Source organism: Nerophis ophidion, linkage group LG25 (genome assembly GCF_033978795.1).
Source record: "Nerophis ophidion isolate RoL-2023_Sa linkage group LG25, RoL_Noph_v1.0, whole genome shotgun sequence".
Classification (NCBI taxonomy): Eukaryota; Metazoa; Chordata; class Actinopteri; order Syngnathiformes; family Syngnathidae; genus Nerophis; species Nerophis ophidion.
Genome location: NC_084635.1, coordinates 870,231 through 883,362, shown reverse-complemented (window position 1 = coordinate 883,362; position 13,132 = coordinate 870,231). Strand labels below are relative to the sequence as shown.

Genomic DNA, 13,132 nt, shown 5'->3' with positions numbered 1-13,132 from the left:
CCCCGCCACATTATTTGCGACTTCCGTCGAGCGATGGAGCTTTTATCAACGGGGGGGAGATGTGAATCAGTGCAGGCGGAATTTTGGGAAGCACTTTTCTTCCTGTTTCTGACTCTCTACCCGATGTGACCCCCCCGCCTACACCGTCATCCTTGAAGCCCGGGCGTGCCGCAAATGACTTTTAATTGTATTAGGGGCAGCTGTGATGCGGCGGAGCGAGCGCAGGCTGCAGTCTGCAGTAAGCCTGGCCCCTGGCTCATCTCACAGGGTTGTGCTGGGCCCTGATAGCACCGCCGTGTAGCGAGGGAGCGTCTTAAACTGGCTAATCTGTTTGTGTGTTTGCTGAGCTTGGATTGAGCCGTAATGAGGACTTCAGTATCTGAATATGCCAGGCGCCGGGGATAAAGGCACGGGAAGGCGGGTGGGGGGGATCGCGAGGAAGACGTAAAAGAGGTGGCTGGGGCGCGGAGGAAGCTGTGTTGCGTTCGCAGCGGCCTTGTCCTCGTATTTGTCTAACTGCTCTCTGCACGCCAGTGTAAGGCAGGATCATGAATATGCATGCGAGACTCATTTTGCCTGTGATGACCTGCAAACCGGGCGTTTGCATATCAATGCAAAATATGGTTCCCAATCCAGCATGTGCACACTATGAAGATCTACAGATCCTCGCCTGAAGCTCTGGAGGGCTCCGGTGACTAAGCTGCATTGTTGGCGCTATTGTTCTCTGGATTGATCACTCTTTGTTGCTCGGCGGAAAAGGCCAGAGCGGACGCCATCTTTATTGTGTGCACTTGTTTCAATCTGCACTTTGATGAAAGTCTCTCTTGGGCAAAGTACTGGTGGAGAGAGGATCTGCAGGCGCTTGTTGCGCTGGATTTAGAGCAGCGCTGTCAAACTCATTTTAACTCACTAATATATACATAATGTACATATACACTCACTGTACATATACACATATACTGTACATATACTGTACATATACATTCACTGTACATATACACATACTGTACATATACACACATACTGTACATATACACATACTGTACATATACACATATACTGTACATATACACATACTGTACATATACATTCACTGTACATATACACATACTGAACATATACATTCACTGTACATATACACATACTGTACATATACACATATACTGTACATATACTGTACATATACATTCACTGTACATATACACATACTGTACATATACACATATACTGTACATATGACATACTGTACATATACACATATACTGTACATATACATTCACTGTACATATACACATACTGAACATATACATTCACTGTACATATACACATACTGTACATATACACATACTGTACGTATACACATACTGTACATATACACATATACTGTACATATACACATACTGTACATATACACATACTGTACATATACATTCACTGTACATATACACATACTGAACATATACATTCACTGTACATATACACATACTGTACATATACACATATACTGTACATATACTGTACATATACATTCACTGTACATATACACATACTGTACATATACACATATACTGTACATATGACATACTGTACATATACACATATACTGTACATATACACATACTGTACATATACATATACTGTACATATACATTCACTGTACATATACACATACTGAACATATACATTCACTGTACATATACACATACTGTACATATACACATACTGTACATATGCACATACTGTACATATACACATATACTGTACATATACACATACTGTACATATACATATACTGTACATATACATTCACTGTACATATACACATACTGAACATATACATTCACTGTACATATACACATACTGTACATATACACATATACTGTACATATACTGTACATATACATTCACTGTACATATACACATACTGTACATATACACATATACTGTACATATGACATACTGTACATATACACATATACTGTACATATACACATACTGTACATATACATATACTGTACATATACATTCACTGTACATATACACATACTGAACATATACATTCACTGTACATATACACATACTGTACATATACACATACTGTACATATGCACATACTGTACATATACACATATACTGTACATATACACATACTGTACATATACATATACTGTACATATACATTCACTGTACATATACACATATACTGTACATATACATTCACTGTACATATACACATACTGTACATATACAAACCCCGTTTCCGTATAAGTTGGATGTACTGTAAATATAAACAGAATACAATGATTTGCAAATCCTTTTCAACTCGTATTCAGTTGAATATGCTACAAAGACAACATATTTCATGTTCAAACTCAAACTTTTTTTTTTTTTTTTACAAATAATCATTAACTTAGAATTTCATGGCTGCAACACGTGCCAAAGTAGTTGGGAAAGGGCATGTTCACCACTGTGTTACATCACCTTTTCTTTTCCCAACTCTCAATAAATGTTTGGGAACTGAGGAAACTAATTGTTGAAGCTTTGAAAGTGGAATTCTTTCCCATTCTTGTTTTATGTAGAGCTTCAGTCCTTCAACAGTCCGGGGTCTCCCCTGTCCTATTTTACGCTTCATAATGTGCCACACATTTTCCATGGGAGACAGGTCTGGACTGCAGGCGGGCCAGGAAAGTACCCGCACTCTTTTTTTACGAAGCCACGCTGTTGTAACACTTGTCTTGCTGAAATAAGCAGGGGCGTCCATGATAACATTGCTTGGATGACAACATATGTTGCTCCAAAGCCTGTATGGACCTTTAAGCATTAATGGTGCCTTCACAGATGTGTAAGTTACCCATGCCTTGTGCACTAATACATCATCTCTGTTCTGGAGGACACCACGTACTCTGTTTCCAAATATAATTTGAAATGTGGACTCGTCAGACCACAGAACACCTTTCCACTTAGCATCAGTCCATATTAGATGAGCTCTGGCCCGGTGTTTCAGGATATTGTTGATAAATGGGTTTGGCTTTGCATAGTAGAGTTTTAACTTGCACTTACAGATGTAGCGACCAACTGTAGTTTCTGACAGTGGTTTTATGAAGTGTTCTTGAGCCCATGTGGTGATGTCCTTTACACACTGATGTCAGTTTTTGATGCATTACCGCCTGAGGGATCAAAAGTCAGTTACGTGCAGTGATTTCTCCAGATTCTCTGAACTTTTTGATGATTTTACGGACCGTAGATGGTAAAATCCCTAAATTCCTTGCAATAGCTCGTTGAGAAATGTTGTTCTAAAACTGTTTGCTTACAGATTGGTGACCCTCACCCCATCCTTGTTTGTGAATTACTTAGCATTTCATGGAAGCTGCTTTTATAGCCAATCATGGCACCCACCTGTTCCCAATTAGCCTGCACACCTGTGGGATGTTCCATATAAGTGTTTGATGAGCATTCCTCAACTTTATCAGTATTTATTGCCACCTTTCCCAACTTCTTTGTCACGTTTTGCTGGCATCAAATTCTAAAGTTAATGATTATTTGCAAAAAAAAAAAAAGTTCAATTTCGACTTTTTAAAATTCCAAATTCAACCAAAAAAATGAAGAGAAAAACTAGCTAATTTGAATCTTTTTGAAAAAATTTAAAAAAGAAATTTATGGAACATCATTAGTAATTTTTCCTGATTAAGATTAGTTTTAGAATTTTGATGACATGTTTTAAATAGGTTAAAATCCAATCCGCACTTTGTTAGAATATATAACAAATTGGACCAAACTATATTTCTAACAAAGACAAATCATTATTTCTTCTAGATTTTCCATACCAAACATTTTTAAAAGAAATTCAAAAGACTTTGAAATAAGATTTAAATTTGATTCTAAAGATTTTCTAGATTTGCCAGAATAATTTTTTTTAATTTTAATCATAAGTTTGAAGAAATATTTCACAAATATTCTTCGTCAAAAAAACAGAAGCTAAAATGAAGAATTTAATTAAAATGTATTTATTATTCTTTACAATAAAAAAAAAAAAATACTTGAATATTGATTTAAATTGTCAGGAAAGAAGAGGAAGGAATTTAAAAGGTAAAAAGGTATATGTGTTTAAAGGGGAACATTATCACAATTTCAAAAGGGTTAAAAACAATAAAAATCAGTTCCCAGTGGCTTGTTGTATTTTTTGAAGTTTTTTTCAAAATTTTACCGGTCTCGGAATATCCCTAAATAAAGCTTTAAAGTGCCTTATTTTCGACTCTCTGCGAAGACACTGGCCATTTCCCTGTGACGTCACACAGTGCTGCCAATGTAAACAAACAATGGGAATACCACAGCAAGATATAGTGACATTAGCTCGGATTCAAACTCGGATTTCAGCGACTTAAGCGATTCAACAGATTACGCATGTATTGAAACAGATGGTTGGAGTATGAAAATATTGAAGAAGAAACTGAAGCTATTGAGCAAATAGCTATTGACGCTATTCATAGCCATAGCATGGCCGAATAGCTGCGTTAGCATCGCCGGTAAAATGTGCGGACCAAACGATCAGGACTTTCGCATCTTTTGACACGGGAGCACCTTAAATCCTTCGATTGGTAAGTTTTTGTTTCGCATTAAATGTGGGTGGAAGGAAACGTAATATAGTTGCAAATGCATCTGCAGGTTATCCATACATCTCTGTGCCATGTCTGCTTTAGCACCGCCGGTAAATAGCATGTTAGCATCGATTAGCTGGCAGTCATGCCGTGACCAAATATGTCTGATTAGCACATAAGTCAACAACATCAACAAAACTCACCTTTTTGATTTGGTTGACTTAATGGTTGCAAATGCATCTACAGGTTATCCATACATCTCTGTGCCATGTCTGCTTTAGCACCGCCGGTAAATAGCATGTTAGCATCGATTAGCGTTGCATGTTAGCATCGATTAGCTGGCAGTCAACATCAACAAAACTCACCTTTTGTGATTTGGTTGACTTAATGGTTGCAAATGCATCTGCAGGTTATCCATACATCTCTGTGCCATGTCTGTCTTAGCACCGCCGGTCAAATGTGGAGACACTCTGGCACATTCAATGGGGGTCTGGCGGCAGACACTTTGGCATCTTGGGGCCAGTGGTGCAACTTGAATCCCTCCCTGTTAGTGTTGTTACACCCTCCGACAACACACCCACCAGGCATGATGTCTCCAAGGTTACAAAAAATAGTAAAAAAAAACGGAAAATAACAGAGCTGAGACCCGGTGTTTGTAATGTGTTGAAAATGAAAATGGTGGGTGTGTTACCTCGGCGACGTCACATTCTGACGTCATCGCCTCCAGCGCGATAAACAAAGGCGTTTAATTCGCCAAAATTCACCCATTTAGAGTTCGGAAATCGGTTAAAAAAATAGATGGTCTTTTTTCTGCACCATCAAGGTATATATTGACACTTACATAGGTCTGCTGATAATGTTCCCCTTTAAAAATCCTAAAATCATTTTTAAGTTTGTATTTTTTCTCTAAAATTGTCTTTTTGAAAGTTATAAGAAGCAAAGTAAAAAAAATAAATGAATTTATTTAAGCAAGTGAAGACCAAGTCTTTAAAATATTTTCTTGGATTTTTAAATTCTATTTGAGTTTTGTTTTTTCTTAGGATTAAAAATGTCAAGCAAAGCGAGAGTTAGGGTTTAAATAAAGAAAATTTAAAAAATAGAGGCAGCTCACTGGTAAGTGCTGCTATTTGAGCTATTTTTAGAATAGGCCAGTGGGCGACTCATCTGGTCCTTACGGGCACCAGGTTGGTGACCCCTGATGTAGATAAATCTAATCGGTTATTCAGTATCATTATTTGAATTGTCGGTGAGGTTTACTTTCTAGGAGGTGTAGTGGAATGAAGGGTGTTGCAAAGCAGGTGCACGGGGAACATTCCTCTCAATTCCTTGGGGGGGAGGTGAGGGAACAAAGATGGGGAGGCAGGTGGGCTGTCAGGCCCGTCGTGTCGCCCAGCATCACAATGCCTTTTTTTTCTGGCGCTTTTATCAGACCGCGGACAGAGAGCGCCCCCCGATAACCGGCAGAGAAAAGAAAGCGAAAGGAAACGCGTCGTTAACATGGAAGGATGAGTCAAAGGAGAACAAAGGGTTGGAAGAAAGGATGGAGTTCAGTGCAGAATGCAAAGCAGTCCGAGCTAATAAAGAAAGGTAACAAGAGCGACTCGTGGGGTAAAATCTCTCTCGTAAACTTTTTAGTGTTTGCTCGTGCAAGGAATTACAAGCTCAGTTTGGCTTCTTATTGTTGTTTCCCTTTTTACTGTCTGTCTGTCTGTCTGTCTGTGTGTGTGTGTGTGTGTGTGTGTGTGTGTGTGTGTGTGTGTGTGTGTGTGTGTGTGTGTGTGTGTGTGTGTGTTCTGGTATTTCAACCCTTTTTGAGACGTCAAGAAGGAAAAGTAGCTTCCATATGAGGGGGTGTGAACAAGTTAGGACATAAGTCCTGGTCCCAATACAGAAAACCATTGCATCTAATAGAGAATGTCTCATTTGCAGCCCTGGTGGTGAAATCTATAAACGTTAGGGTGGTCCCAAAAAGGAGGGATTTTTCAAATTGACTGTATGTTGGTTTTAAAAGTGCTCCCCCTCTGGCCAACATATATACTAAAAAGTGTGTATGGCCAAAAAATAAATAAATATATATAGAGACATGCTGTAATAATTTGACGTAAATAATGAATAATAAAAACCAATTACAAAAAAAAATAAAATAAAAAAAAATGTATTAACTAAAAGCACTCTTTTTCACACAATGTGTTGACTTCTTTCTTATATGATTGGGAACAATTTCTCATATTCTTTCTGTTTCTGTTATATTGCAATATTTTCTCGTGAAAATTATTCCTTTTTTATGTACAATCATTACATTTTAATGCAAAACGGCGACATTTGTCATATAAAATTCGGACTCTTGCCAATTTTTTAGTTGTTCTCGTAAAATAGTGACATTTTCTGAGTAAAATAATGACCTTGGTCAAAATTTTGCCAAATTAAAATTCTGATTATTATTATAATACTGTCAAAATGTTCCAAGTTTACTTATAAAATTGTGACATGTCGAGTGAAATTACGACTCTTTTCATAAAATTGCCAACATTTTTGAGAGTTTCTTGTAAAATTGCGACTGGTGTTGAGTAAAATTCCAACTTTTATCATAGTATTGCACAAATTTTCAGTTTTTCTTGAAAACTTTTGATTTGGTTTCAGTAAAATTACGACTTACAATACTAGAGGTAGGCATTTTTCAGAGCTCTCAAGAAGGTTGCAAATACATGTGTGTGTGTGTGTGTGTGTGTGTGTGTGTGTGTAAAAACACACAAATTAAAAGGCAAATCAAGGACTAAATCTGTGTGTGAGAGTGTCAGGACGTGCATCATGGAATGCATTGCACCCACTAGTTGTGGCTGTGGAAAAAAAAGTGAATTAATTTTAGAGAGCGTGTGTGTGCGTGTGTGTGCGTGTGTGTGTGTGTGTGTGTGTGTGTGTGTGTATAGGAGCACAGCAGCACATGAGCGCGCAGCTGCAGCGGCCTGATAGCACTATCTGATTGTGAGCGTGCCGTCTCCCTCCAAGGCTCGCTCAGGAGAGAATGGAACGGAAGATCAAGGATGACAGCGGAAAAATGGCATTTTATCTGAAAATGGTTCAAAGTTTATAAATAAAATAAAGCTTTCTCTCCGAGACTGGGCAGAGGGAGATAAAACCGCAGCTCGCTTGGGCTGCAGACGCTTGCTCGCCCGGGCCGTGTCCTCTGCCTACTTCCTCTTTCCCTTTTCTTCGCTCCATCCCTTCCCTTCCTCCCCTCAAAAAAAAAAAAAAAAAAATCTCATTTAAAAAGAGATGCGTTTTATACACAAAAGCTGCAAGCAGAGATTAGGTGCAGTGAAGAAATGCACCTCTTCTCCTCCCTGTGTAGGCACATGGACACTATCAGCACTATACGTGTTCACTTTCATGATAAAATCCAGCATAAAAGAGGACAGTTTTGGTCTTTCTCGAGTGCAGGATGGCCCCTTCTCCATTTGTCTTTCCACCGCTGGCTCTGAGGCGGTGACGTTATAGTTAGAGAGTTAATGTACTCTCCCGTAATTGTGTTTCTATTAAAGTCCTACTGAAAGCCACTACTAGCCACCACGCAGTCTGATAGTTTATATATCAATGATGAAATATTAACATTGCAACACATGACAATACGGCCGCTTTAGTTTACTAAATTGCTATTTTAAATTTCCCGCAAAGAATCCTGTTAAAAACGTCGCGAAATGATGACACGTGCGCGTGACGACTCAGGTGGTAGCGGACATGTTCTTCCAGCACCGCTCACAGCTAAGTCGTCTCTTTTCATCGCATAATTACATAGTATTCTGGACATCTGTGTTGCTGAATCTTTTGCAATTTGTTCAATTAATAATGGAGACGTCAAAGAAGAAAGATGTAGGTGGGAAGCGGTGTATTGCAGCTGCCTTTAACAACACAAACACAGCTAGTGTTTCATCGTTTACATTCCCGAAGGTGAAGCTTTACTATGGAACAGAGCGGTCAAGCGAACATGGTTCCCCACCACATGTCAACCGGCAGGTTTCAAAGAGAAAATTGTGGTAATAAGTCTGCTCTTACCGTAGACATGAGCGGAGCTTGCGTCGTCCTGCAGCTGCGAACTCTATTACCACCTCCCACCGGAGACACTGGCGGTCACCACACCCGTGGCCACACCCCTCCGACTTTCAGGTACCATATAATCTCACTAAAACACTAGTAACACAATAAGCAGATAAGGGATTTTCCAGAATTATCTTAGTAAATGTGTCTAATAACATCTGAATCGCTCCCACTGCAATGACCTTTTTCTTCTTCTTTTTCTAGTCCTTCACTCTCACTTTCCTCATCTACGAATCTTTCATCCTTGCTCAAATTAATGGGGAAGTCATCACTTTCTCGGTCCGAATCGCTATTGCTGCTGGTGGCCGTGATTATAAACAATGTTCAGATGTGAGGAGCTCCACAACCCGTGATGTCACGCGCACATCGTCTGCTACTTCCGGTACAGGCAAGGCTTTTTTATTAGCGACCAAAAGTTGCCAACTTTATCGTGGATGTTCTCTACTAAATCCTTTCAGCAAAAATATGGTGAAATGATGAAGTATGACACATAGAATGGAGCTGCTATCCCCGTTTAAATAAGAACATCTCATTTCAGTAGGCCTTTAATAGCAGCGTTTGTTTTATAAATTGGATTGTAGCGTGACATCACCGTTTCATACCACAGTGGAACCTCTAACGCGGAACGCAGAGGGTTCCCATGTTTCTCAGAGCAAATAATAAGAAATGATAGCAAAGTACGGGGTCACGGTGGGACAGGGGTTAGTGCATGTGCCTCACAATATGAAGGTCCGGAGTTCAAACTCAGGGTTGGGATCTTTCTGTGTGGAGTTTGCATGTCCACCCCGTGATTGCGTGGGTTCCCTCCGGGTACTCCGGCATCCTCCCACCTCCAAAGACATGCACCTGGGGATAGGCCCCTCCCACCTCAAAGACATGCACCTGGGGATAGGCCCCTCCCACCTCCAAAGACATGCACCTGGGGATAGGCCCCTCCCACCTCCAAAGACATGCACCTGGGGATAGGCCCCTCCCACCTCCAAAGACATGCACCTGGGGATAGGTTGATTGGCAACACTAAATGGTCCCTAGTGTGAGAATGTTGTGTGTCTATCTGTGTTGGCCCTGTGATGAGGTGGCGACTTGTCCAGGGTGTACCCCGCCTTCCGCCCGATTGTAGCCAAGATAGACTCCAGCACCCCCCGCGACCCTGAACAGGACATGAAACGACTCACTGGCAAAACAGGCTTAAATAATACTGTCATGATTGAAACAGGTGCGTGAGTCACATCAGGACAGGTGAAAGTAATCAGTTGTCATGGTGACCAAAGAAGGGAGCGTAAAAACAGGAACTAATGGAGTTTTAAACAAACAGAACATAACTAAACAAAATCCAGACCACAGAACATGACCATTTCTGCACAATAACCTCAGATATGGTATTTTTTTTTTTTTTTTTTCCAAGATGGCGCTGCTGTAGGCAGGAGCTCCGTGCTCTTGTGTCTTTTGTGTTTCCCTCTTCTTTTCATGTCTTATTATATTTTTTTGCCTTTTGGTCCGGGACCCTTTGGGACTGTGTGACAAGGGGTGGCACTTTCGTGACCTCTGTGGTGCTTTTTTTGTGGACTTCTGGATCTGCCTCCCGGGAGCCTTTTGGCCATGGAGACCAGCTGCTGGGTCTCTGCCACACCGGAGTCTGTTTGGAGGGACTGGAGGAGATGTGGATGAGGGGACAGGACTGCAGAGTTTGGAGGGACTGGAGGAGATGTGGATGAGGGGACAGGACTACAGAGTTTGGAGGGACTGGAGGAGATGTGGATGAGGGGACAGGACTGCAGAGTTTGGAGGGACTGGAGGAGATGTGGATGAGGGGACAGGACTGCAGAGTTTGGAGAGACTGGAGGAGATGTGGATGAGGGGACAGGACTGCAGAGTTTGGAGGGACTGGAGGAGATGTGGATGAGGGGACAGGACTGCAGAGTTTGGAGAGACTGGAGGAGATGTGGATGAGGGGACAGGACTGCAGAGTTTGGAGGGACTGGAGGAGATGTGGATGAGGGGACAGGACTGCAGAGTTTGGAGAGACTGGAGGAGATGTGGATGAGGGGACAGGACTACAGAGTTTGGAGGGACTGGAGGAGATGTGGATGAGGGGACAGGACTGCAGAGTTTGGAGGGACTGGAGGAGATGTGGATGAGGGGACAGGGCTACAGAGTTTGGAGGGACTGGAGGAGATGTGGATGAGGGGACAGGACTACAGAGTTTGGAGGGACTGGAGGAGATGTGGATGAGGGGACAGGACTGCAGAGTTTGGAGGGACTGGAGGAGATGTGGATGAGGGGACAGGACTGCAGAGTTTGGAGGGACTGGAGGAGATGTGGATGAGGGGACAGGACTGCAGAGTTTGGAGAGACTGGAGGAGATGTGGATGAGGGGACAGGACTACAGAGTTTGGAGGGACTGGAGGAGATGTGGATGAGGGGACAGGACTGCAGAGTTTGGAGGGACTGGAGGAGATGTGGATGAGGGGACAGGGCTACAGAGTTTGGAGGGACTGGAGGAGATGTGGATGAGGGGACAGGACTACAGAGTTTGGAGGGACTGGAGGAGATGTGGATGAGGGGACAGGACTGCAGAGTTTGGAGGGACTGGAGGAGATGTGGATGAGGGGACAGGACTGCAGAGTTTGGAGGGACTGGAGGAGATGTGGATGAGGGGACAGGACTACAGAGTTTGGAGGGACTGGAGGAGATGTGGATGAGGGGACAGGACTACAGAGTTTGGAGGGACTGGAGGAGATGTGGATGAGGGGACAGGACTACAGAGTTTGGAGGGACTGGAGGAGATGTGGATGAGGGGACAGGACTACAGAGTTTGGAGGGACTGGAGGAGATGTGGATGAGGGGACAGGACTACAGAGTTTGGAGGGACTGGAGGAGATGTGGATGAGGGGACAGGACTACAGAGTTTGGAGGGACTGGAGGAGATGTGGATGAGGGGACAGGACTACAGAGTTTGGAGGGACTGGAGGAGATGTGGATGAGGGGACAGGACTGCAGAGTTTGGAGGGACTGGAGGAGATGTGGATGAGGGGACAGGACTGCAGAGTTTGGAGGGACTGGAGGAGATGTGGATGAGGGGACAGGACTACAGAGTTTGGAGGGACTGGAGGAGATGTGGATGAGGGGACAGGACTACAGAGTTTGGAGGGACTGGAGGAGATGTGGATGAGGGGACAGGACTACAGAGTTTGGAGGGACTGGAGGAGATGTGGATGAGGGGACAGGACTGCAGAGTTTGGAGGGACTGGAGGAGATGTGGATGAGGGGACAGGGCTGCAGAGTTTGGAGGGACTGGAGGAGATGTGGATGAGGGGACAGGACTACAGAGTTTGGAGGGACTGGAGGAGATGTGGATGAGGGGACAGGACTGCGGAGTTTGGAGGGACTGGAGGAGATGTGGATGAGGGGACAGGACTACAGAGTTTGGAGGGACTGGAGGAGATGCGGATGAGGGGACAGGACTGCAGAGTTTGGAGAGACTGGAGGAGATGTGGATGAGGGGACAGGACTGCAGAGTTTGGAGAGACTGGAGGAGATGTGGATGAGGGGACAGGACTGCAGAGTTTGGAGGGACTGGAGGAGATGTGGATGAGGGGACAGGACTGCAGAGTTTGGAGGGACTGGAGGAGATGTGGATGAGGGGACAGGACTACAGAGTTTGGAGGGACTGGAGGAGATGTGGATGAGGGGACAGGACTGCAGAGTTTGGAGGGACTGGAGGAGATGCGGATGAGGGGACACGACTGCGGAGTTAGCACAGAGCGCTGGGACGGAGAGGCTTCGCGGTGTCTTGGCTGGGTGAGCAGGTGTTGGACACCTCAGTCACCTTGGACGGTTCCTCGCTCATCCATGCAGACTGGACACTGGCCGAGAGTGGAGTCGGCTGTCTTGGTTGCTTTGTTGGGTCTGCTCCTGTCTCTGGCCATGCTCCCTCCACCCCAGCGGACGATGGCGTAGAACACCACAGAGATGGCGTGGAACACCGCAGAGATGGCGTGGAACACCACAGAGGCCACCACACTGGATATGTTTCTTTTACTTTTTATTCATTTATGTATGTAGAAGTGTCTGCTTGTATCTGCTGCTTTAATGTCTTTCATGTCCTCTGTGTTCTTTGATGTTTGATATTTCCCTCTTACACACATGGAAGAGGGATGTGTACTATGGCTATGAGTTGTTGTTTTTTTTCCCCTTGGCCTCAGTCTGCACCCCCTCTCCAGGGCCCAGGCTAAGACCGATGTTTTTATTTTATTTTAATCTTCTATTTTTTTTCTCCCCCCCTTGTTTACCTGTATCTAATCTTTTTTGTAAGGGGCGCTGGAAGCAGGCAGACCCGTCAGCGATCCTGTTCTGTCTCCCTGTAATGTTTGTCTGATCTTGAATGGGATTGTGCTGAAAATTGTAATTTTCCTGAAGGAACTCTCCTGACGGAATAAATAAAG

General features: G+C 43.2%; 1 protein-coding gene across 1 annotated transcript in view; it reads left to right on the top strand.

The window, feature by feature from the left end:
• galns (galactosamine (N-acetyl)-6-sulfatase) overlaps nucleotides 1-13,132 on the top strand; it is a 72,782-nt gene that overhangs the window by 21,740 nt on the left and 37,910 nt on the right. The gene's annotated exons all lie outside the window — the stretch shown is intronic.